Source organism: Procambarus clarkii, chromosome 20, assembly GCF_040958095.1.
Source record: "Procambarus clarkii isolate CNS0578487 chromosome 20, FALCON_Pclarkii_2.0, whole genome shotgun sequence".
Classification (NCBI taxonomy): Eukaryota; Metazoa; Arthropoda; class Malacostraca; order Decapoda; family Cambaridae; genus Procambarus; species Procambarus clarkii.
Genome location: NC_091169.1, coordinates 23,965,905 through 23,975,281, shown reverse-complemented (window position 1 = coordinate 23,975,281; position 9,377 = coordinate 23,965,905).

The window sequence follows — 9,377 nt, the reverse complement described above, 5'->3', positions numbered from 1 at the left end:
TGTGAGATTTACCCTAATTTTTCCTGACGATGATAGATTGACAGGATGCTTCATGGACCATGGCTGCCAGAGGGGAGTGATGGGGCTCAGTTTTCGAATGGTGTTGGACTTACCCTATCAACCGAGGGAAGAGTTTAAGGGTTAAACACAGCATACTGTCCTACAAAAAATATATACCAGTACTATAGCCATAAGTACAATCTCGGTGTACATAATCGAGAAGCCAAATACCCTTATTAAGAGTCGGTAATCAACATTATTGCTACAATTACCGAACGCCCATTGCATACGCAACTTCCGGGAGGAAATGACTGAAATTCTCAACACGGTCTCAAGTCCGAATTTGTCACGTGGCTGCACAAGCCGTCAACAGTGACAATAATGGGAGATGAAAGCAAGTGAAAGTGGGATCAATTGGCTTCCTCGTTGAAGGCATACAATGGAACACACAGTGAAGAACCTTACTGTACTATAACACTCACGCCCGCATAGTAGGCAGCCGTTGTCATATATACCTTAATTGAAAGTTTCTTCTCCTAACCTGACAGCCTAAGCTAGAGGACCCAAAACAGAAAACGGGACAATACGTCACTTTCGTGAGCCGGTTTCATAACCTAACCTTCTTAGTATGTTAAGATAAGCATCTTATTGCTTCGTAATTACAGTTATTAATAATTGTAATATAATAATAATTGTAATATAATAATAATTGTATTATATTGTAATTACTTATAATAATTGTAATTACGAAGCAATAAGATGCTTATCTTAACATACTAAGGTTAGGTAAGGTCGGTGTTTTCTATGAAGCTTTTCAAGGTAAACTAAAATATTCATAATAAATTAGTATGTCACATATGCACGTATTTAATAAGTCAATATTGACTATACGAAAGTGCGAGAACGGGTTGGTGGATTCGGGTTAACTGTGCGCGTGTATGCACGGGGTTATCTGGGTGCCAGTCTTTATAGACTTAAATTATGTTATGTAATGCTTTGGTTTGATGCTATGTTCATGTGCTGTTTCATTTGGTGTTTGTGTACTGTTATGGTGTTCCGGCATCTTTTCTTTTATTTTGTATTTATACGCTGTTTTATATAATAAAGGAAAGACAAAGATTGCACAACACACGCTCGATAGAACCCTTCCGTTAACAAACCAAGTTGGCCATTATATGCAAAACGGCATGTGGGTAATGTCGTTAAAACTGTATACATTGTAATAATGATAATTTTATGGATGCCACTAGATGCTGGTGGTGTTCCCGGTGAGAGCTGCCTTAGAACACAAGCCAGGCAAGGTACCAACCGGCACATTACGCCTACTTCCCTGTAAAGCACTCAGTCCGAGGTTCTCTCGGACTGAGTGCTTCGCCAGTCAGAGACCTTATCACTTAACGAACCTCCCTTCTCCATTAGGCAAGTTAAAGCTCCCGTAAACTGCTTTTGAAGCGGTAGAACGCTACAAGGGCTGCAAATGGTCAACGTGTGCGCTAGGCGAGCCACCATGCATGGGTAGCGTCTCCCTGCTTGCCTGTGGCTCACATGCGTGTCCTATCGCTCATACCCAAACGCGTCGCAACTTTAGGCGTTTAATTTTAATACCTTACGTTATAAAATGCACAAAAGCTATATACATCGTGATAATAAGAGCAATTGTGCTAATGTGTTCACGTACGGCAAGAGAGTTAAAAAGTGGCAACGTGGCGAGACTGGGACACGATGCCATATAGGGTTATGGAGGTGCGTGTGTCGGCGACCTTAATGCGTCAGGCGCGCGCTGATCCAAGCACAAATTCGGCAAGCGCTCTAATGGCTGTTTCCTTGTATTTTCTCCGCCTGTACACCCTGCCCAGCCATGTTTGTGAGAGCCTATCATGTCCGCACAGCTGTGATATGCATGAGGAGTGTGTATAACGGATTGTTCTGACAAAGACTCTTGCGGTACCCGTGATCAGCGTAGTAGTGTTGATGGGGGATGTGTGTTTGACCTTAACCATGTATAAAACAAGTCGACGATCAAGCGAAATCATCTAAATAGTGTCATGATGAATTAAACATCATGCGGAATTGTCACCATTTATTATGTGTCACGATGCACTTTACTAAACGCTAGACAAGTGTAACTGCCGGCCATATATATATTGTCTAAACTGGACTGACAGAAAATAAAATAAATCATATGCAGCTCGTTCAGAAGATTTGGTCCAGGGCATCCAAGAATCAGACATGAAACGAACAAAATCGCAATGCATGCAGTTCACACACAGATTTTAAATGTAAATGTTATTCCGAGTACATCCCAACACGTCTCGCTATGAATGAGTACATCCTTGGCCCCTCCTAAAATATTTGGGCGAGCACTCACACACACAGGCACATTTTATTCTCGTGTGTATATATATATATATATATATATATATATATATATATATATATATATATATATATATATATATATATATATATATGTATATATATATATATATATATATATATATATATATATATATATATATATATATATATATATATATATATATATATATATATATATATATATATATATGTCGTACCTAGTAGCCAGAACTCACTTCTCAGCCTACTATTCAAGGCCCGATTTGCCTAATAAGCCAAGTTTTCCTGAATTAATATATTTACTATAATTTTTTTCTTATGAAATGATAAAGCTACCCTTTTCTCTATGTATGAGGTCAATTTTTTTTTATTGGAGTTAAAATTAACGTAGATATTTGACCGAACCTAACCAACCCTACCTAACCTAAGCTAACCTATATTTATATGTAAGGTTAGGTTAGGTAGCCAAAAAAAGCTAGGTTAGGTTAGGTTAGGTAGGTTAGGTAGACGAAAAAACATTAATTCATGAAAACTTGGCTTATTAGGCAAATCGGGCCTTGAATAGTAGGCTGAGAAGTGCGTTCTGGCTATTAGGTACGACATATATATATATATATATAATTATCATACGGCAGCAACCCGGGGAGACTATTTAGCACACAAAAATAAATTATATACTGATCATGACCAATTAACTTTCCTAGCATGGAGAAAATATCCAAACATAATGATAGTATATATATATATATGATACAAAACTAATGGGTTAGGAACCATTGCATTAAAGAAGAGCTGACGATCGATTCTGCAAGGACAATTTGGCCAGTATATATACACAATATTTTGGCAATAAATATTGATTTATATATTCTCCGTGAGTTCTAAGATACATGAATGGCCTCCCGCCCAGACCCCCTGACCCCGTTAAGTCGTTATCCAAATTTAGGGTATTAGTTCCAGCTTGTGGCGCTGCATGGGAATCGAATTTAAAAAGACAATCGCCAATTAGCTTCCATGATAACGCGAAACTAACTATGCAATATGACCGTTCCCAATATTTTGGTATGAATTTAAATTTAGTACAAAGGTAAAGCCTAGCATTGCAAATCCGCGGATGACGCGGGTGGACTGGATAGCCCGTTATCGCATTTTGACGGCAAAAAACCAATGTACTAAAAATGATAGCGACTCGGGAAATTGACGTGATGTCCCATTTTCTGTTCATGGGTACTCGGTTAGGTTAGGTTCGGGCACGTTAGTACATCAGTTTAGTGACGTTGGGAACGCACTGGGAGAATATGCTGCCACACCCAGGTTATTCAAGGCTCGTGTGCCGCGAGGAAGCAGCCCAGACGAGCGCATGATACTTCTCTCGTAATTACCACTTGTAGAATTTCAAGAGTCAAGTCAGGTTAATTGGTATTCAAGGGAAGACACGCTCAAAAAATGACCGGTATCCTGTACGTGTCGTTCGAGCAGTGGTAATCTGTGGCTGGTGCAAGGAAGGAGAGGCAGGATCAATACGGGCGGCGCACGAGGGGACCTGCAATTTGTTTTAACTGGTCAAGCTTATCAGTATTACTTAGGCAAAGAAGTGTATTTAATGACATGTGTACAGTTGTAGAATCTGAAAGGTCATAAGGTTCTTGCGGCCATTTGAACCATTCAGACGATCATTAGCCTTTTAATTTCAGAACTGAGCGTAATTTGTTATGAAATGCTCATTATTATATTATGTCAATTATATTCTTTTACATTACACTGTAAAGCTGACACTGTCACGGTAAATTTAAATTTAAACAAACAGTATGAACAAATCACATCCAGGGAGTGTTTACTATTGACCAATCAAGGATAAGTAAGTCGTCTAGCCAATCAGCAAGTAGCAAAGGATGGCTGGTGGCGAAATAGATCACTAGGTGACAAAACGTATCAGTTGGCGGCAGTCGTTGGTGGCGACATGATGTCAGGTAAATGCTGAAGATGGCTGTACCTCTAATTTCCCACTTGAAGGTGTTATTTGGACAGTCCTGTGGTTGAGAAAGATTAATTGACACTGGCTTGGTTTTGGGCTTAAGACCTATCAACCTCCGAAAGGTTATTAAGGCCACCACAAGTGGTTACTAACCAACCAGTAAGTACTGTTTCTAAACATATTCCAGGACTATATTTACATCGAGAAGCGTGTATACTTCTCGGTGTTATATCAAATATTGCAAGTCTGTACCATGTATACCATGTATGTAGATAACATAACATTCTCAGTGTATATAATTTATTTTAACAGTGTCAGACCACGAAGGAAGAAATGAAACATCTGTCACATTTTTCATCACGTTAATTTTCGTCATTTACACACACACACTATGTGTGTGTGTGTAAAACTAATATATATATATATATATATATATATATATATATATATATATATATATATATATATATATATATATATATATATATATATATATATATATATATATATAACAATTTGTATCTATATAACAATTTGTATCTATATATTTGTATATGTACTTTGTTTTTACGTTGTATCACTGAACCGACATATAAGCTTTGAGAAAGAGTTGGTAGTAAGTGACAAAGGTGTAGCGAGGGTGCTCGTGGGAGTGTAACACTGACTTATGACCCCGGGCAGTTGAGGTCCGCACCCTCGCCCAGTATTAACTGAAAGTTTTGACCATAATAAGATAATCATTCTGAATGAAGATGATCAGTAACACTTAATACTGTACTCCACTAACTGAAGAATGTAGTTTTTAAAGACTTTTTTTTGGAAGAAGAGAAAGATAAACCATCAATTCATTCTGCTTATGAATCTGGAAAATGTAGATGGAAATGAAGAAAAACATATTTTGAGCATCAGTACAACAAACTAAACATTACACACGGGGCAGCCATCCAGTGTTAGAGCAACTCTTTCACCGAACCACTTTGGCTGGACGGTAGAGCGACGGTCTCGCTTCATACAGGTCTGCGTTCAATCCCCATGACCGTCCAAGTGGTTGGATACTATTCCTTCCCCCCGTCCCCCTGTCTCATCCCCAATCCTTATCCTGATCCCTTCCCAGTGCTATATAGTCGTGTAACGGTTCTATTGTTACGTAAAGTATGGTGACAAATAAACACAGACACTAAGATACTATACATATATTTGGTCGAATATACAGAAGTACACAGGTGATACTTTGGTGTGAGTTGAGCGCACTGAGCGTCGGTACAGTATCTCGCAAGTGTCTGCTCTAGACCACACTTGAAAGTAGACTCTGGTTAATGTTTGCTATTGCTGCTTATATGCCCGGGCAACGCCTCACCTCATTCATCTCCAAAGGTTGACAGGAATATTAACAAAGCATTTGGAGCGAGTATATTATTGGGATAATCTACTCGCTACAGAACTCCCCCTCCCAGGGGATGAAAGGAAAAATACTTGATCAAGGAACTTAGCTGGTCGGTGAATTGTACGCCCTGCTCGCGTTACATAACCATCAAAGTTAACTTCCTCCTCTTCGCTGATGTCATCTAACTGGGGTCGTAGGGTGGGAGGTCGCACAGGATCGTCCGTCGTCGTAGGAGGCGGTGCTGCTGGTAACTGTGGTCGAAAAGTGAACTGCGTAGTCGGCGGATGTGTCTCTGGATTTAGCAGTGTCGCAGACGTTGAGACGAAGCCTGGAGCAGAGCAGAGAGCTGAGTGAGGCCGGAGTCGTGGAGCTCTATGTGGGAGAGCGTGGCGGCTCGATTGAGAATTGTGAGTGTCTAAACTCGGGGAGCGAGAGCGTGGCGGCTCGATGCGGTCGTAGTCTGCTGTCTGCTCTGTGTCGAAGCTGTAGCGTCTTGGGTTGATTAGGACTGTACACGCCGAGTACTACATTGTTGACTGTGGAAATTGTAGTCTGGTACTAAAAGATGTAGTCAGTGTGTGGACAAGCTCGGTGTAGCAGGAGAGAAGAATGTGCATAATTGTTGCGTCCTTGGGTCGCTGGTGGAGCATTTAGATCCGGGGCGGATGGGCTCGGGCACCAGGACATTAGGAGGTAATGTAGGCACGTAGTTAGGACAACGAGGTAATCACATCTAGAGCTGAATTGTCCTGAAGGCGACGAAGTGTCGGAAACGCAAGCTGTAGGTCCTGTACTGCGCAAAGGGCTTGAGTCGCCGAGTATCAAAATGCAGTGAACGTGTAGATGAATCTGATGACAGAGCAGCTGTCGTGGGCGTAGGACAAGCAGTGTCCTGGCAGCGACGGAGAGTCGGCAGGACAAGCTGAAGATCCAACATGATGTAATCATTGATGAGGCTGTCAGATGAGTGAGTAACGATCGTGGAGCAGCAAGCCGTAGTAGATGAAAATGCAGAGATGGACACGATGAAAATCATAGCTGTGGCTAGGGTAATGGCAGTATTCCATCACAGCAAACAGTAGCAGTAGAGGTCCAGTGAGAGTCCATGTTGTAGTCCATCGTGGCTGGGTATCGTCGAAACTTCGTGAAGGTCGAAAATAGCCTCCATCTGCATGAACCAAAATTCTGGCTCATCTGCGTTGTATGCTGGAAACCTGGTAGATAAATCCATGACGAAGATCTAGTTTGTGACTAGGTGTTCTTTTTCACTCACTGGGTCACCAATGTAACGGTTCTATTGTTACGTAAAGTATGGTGACAAATAAACACAGACACTAAGATACTATACATATATTTGGTCGAATATACAGAAGTACACAGGTGATACTTTGGTGTGAGTTGAGCGCACTGAGCGTCGGTACAGTATCTCGCAAGTGTCTGCTCTAGACCACACTTGAAAGTAGACTCTGGTTAATGTTTGCTATTGCTGCTTATATGCCCGGGCAACGCCTCACCTCATTCATCTCCAAAGGTTGACAGGAATATTAACAAAGCATTTGGAGCGAGTATATTATTGGGATAATCTACTCGCTACAGACGTAATGGCTTGGCGTTTTCCCGCGACAGCACCACTCCTGTGACAGGTGAGTCCACTACGGGCTCACCATAGCCCGTGCTACTTGGAACTTGTTCCGAGTAGCTGAATCTACAACAACACGGCGATTTCCCTTGATAATTCCCTTCCTTATAGTACATTGCATTTCGTATACATCCCCTAAGGGCAAAAACTGATGTTCTAAAAGCCATAGCGGCTCACGAAATTAACATGATGCCTCGTTTTCTGTTCGTGGGTCCTCTGGTTAGGTTAGAACACGTTAGTACCACAGTTTCTGGACGTTGGGAACGTTGGGGAGAACGGGGCTGGTTAGAGAGCAGACCACACCACAGACCTCGGTGGTCTCAGGCTCCAGTGACCACACCCGCCGCTTTACTTCCTCTATGTTAACTCATCGCCTTCACATTGACATGAGTAATTGTGCTCACGGACTTGTGTATACGCCTTCCTTGTGCCAACACTCTCACATTACGTTGTTGTGCTAGGGATCATGCTACGCTATGTAGCAAGTCACGCTACATAGCGTAGCATGAGGGGGGTGCATATGGAAAGATCGTGGTGATAACCAGTTACATACACGAGGTCAAAATGTCCATACGACAACACCCACGAGGCTACTGATGCCTCATATTGCCCAATTATTGGTCCAGGAGCTGAAGCACATTACCCATAATTACATCGTGCATATGAGATGAGTGAAGATTTGCTTCACCCAAGAAAATAGTTGACTTGCATGGGGTCGAGACACTAGAGATGGTGGCCCGCAGGTAAATTCGGGTAAATATGGTCAAAACTGGCGAGAAACCGAGACCCAGCGAGCCACATAGTCAGCCATCAGGGAGCCAGGGGCGTGCTGGCGCGCAAGGTGACGACGGACTTGGCCCCTCAGTCACCAGTGACCACAGAATGGCCTTCAATTACCTCTAATTCTGTCAAGTCTCACACAGGAATTGGTGGATCTTGTGGAATGTTGGTTATAGCCTTGTGGTAGGACGAAGGCTGGTGTGTGTGTGTAATTTCGGCGGGGAGAGGGTGTTTGTGGAGGGCGGAGGTGTTTGATGTGTGTGTGTGTGTGTGTACTAGTGGTGAGCTGAAGGTGTTTGATGTGTGTGTGTACTAGTGGTGAGTTATAGGTGTTTGATGTGTGTGTGTACTAGTGGTGAGCTGAAGGTGTTTGATGTGTGTGTGTACTAGTGGTGAGCTGGAGGTGTTTGATGTGTGTGTGTGTGTGTACTAGTGGTGAGCTGAAGGTGTTTAGTCATGCTTCTTTCTTCCGCATGTTTGAGTTGTGTGACGGCCCTGACTATGCTTCCCATATTACAGTAGCGTGGATGATGGTGGTGGTGGGTGGATGATGACGGTGGGTGGGTGTAGTTACGGTGGGTGGGTGTAGTGCAACACGGAACCATCATGAAGAGTGTAGACAGCACAAATACACATGTACAGTTAAGCTGAAATAAGTATACACATTATCTTGCTCTCCATGTCTGTGTCAGAATGTTGTAAGAGCTCTCAACACAGACTTTCATTAACACAAAAGTACCCATGTCTGAATTTATAGGTCGTAAAACCTTCTCTCGTAGTCTACTGACCAGAATATGTATTTATACACATTAGTAATTTGTCCTTGGTTCAATTATGCCACTACACTCTTCGGAGGGTAGAAATAGCCTAAGCTACTCTATCCCTTGAGATATAATTTATTGTCTCAATAAACATAGTTGAACTACACTGTTCTACACTACACTACACTCTCCTGACTCACCATTGGTGGATATCTACACCGCACTTCATCACTCCTGGGGCTACACCCAACCTCTTTCCTCTCAATGTCAACAATTTTCCAAACTATTATGAGTTACTCGCATACTTCGTTTAATTAGTGTATTGTGGACCCCATACCTCGTGTGGGCGTTGGAGGAAATGTAGTTCATTATGTAATGTGGCTCACAAAGCTTGGGTACCCTGATGCTGCTGTTCACCTAGGAGTAAATAGGTACCTGGGAGTTAGACAGCTGCTACGAGCTGCTTCCTCTATGTGTGTG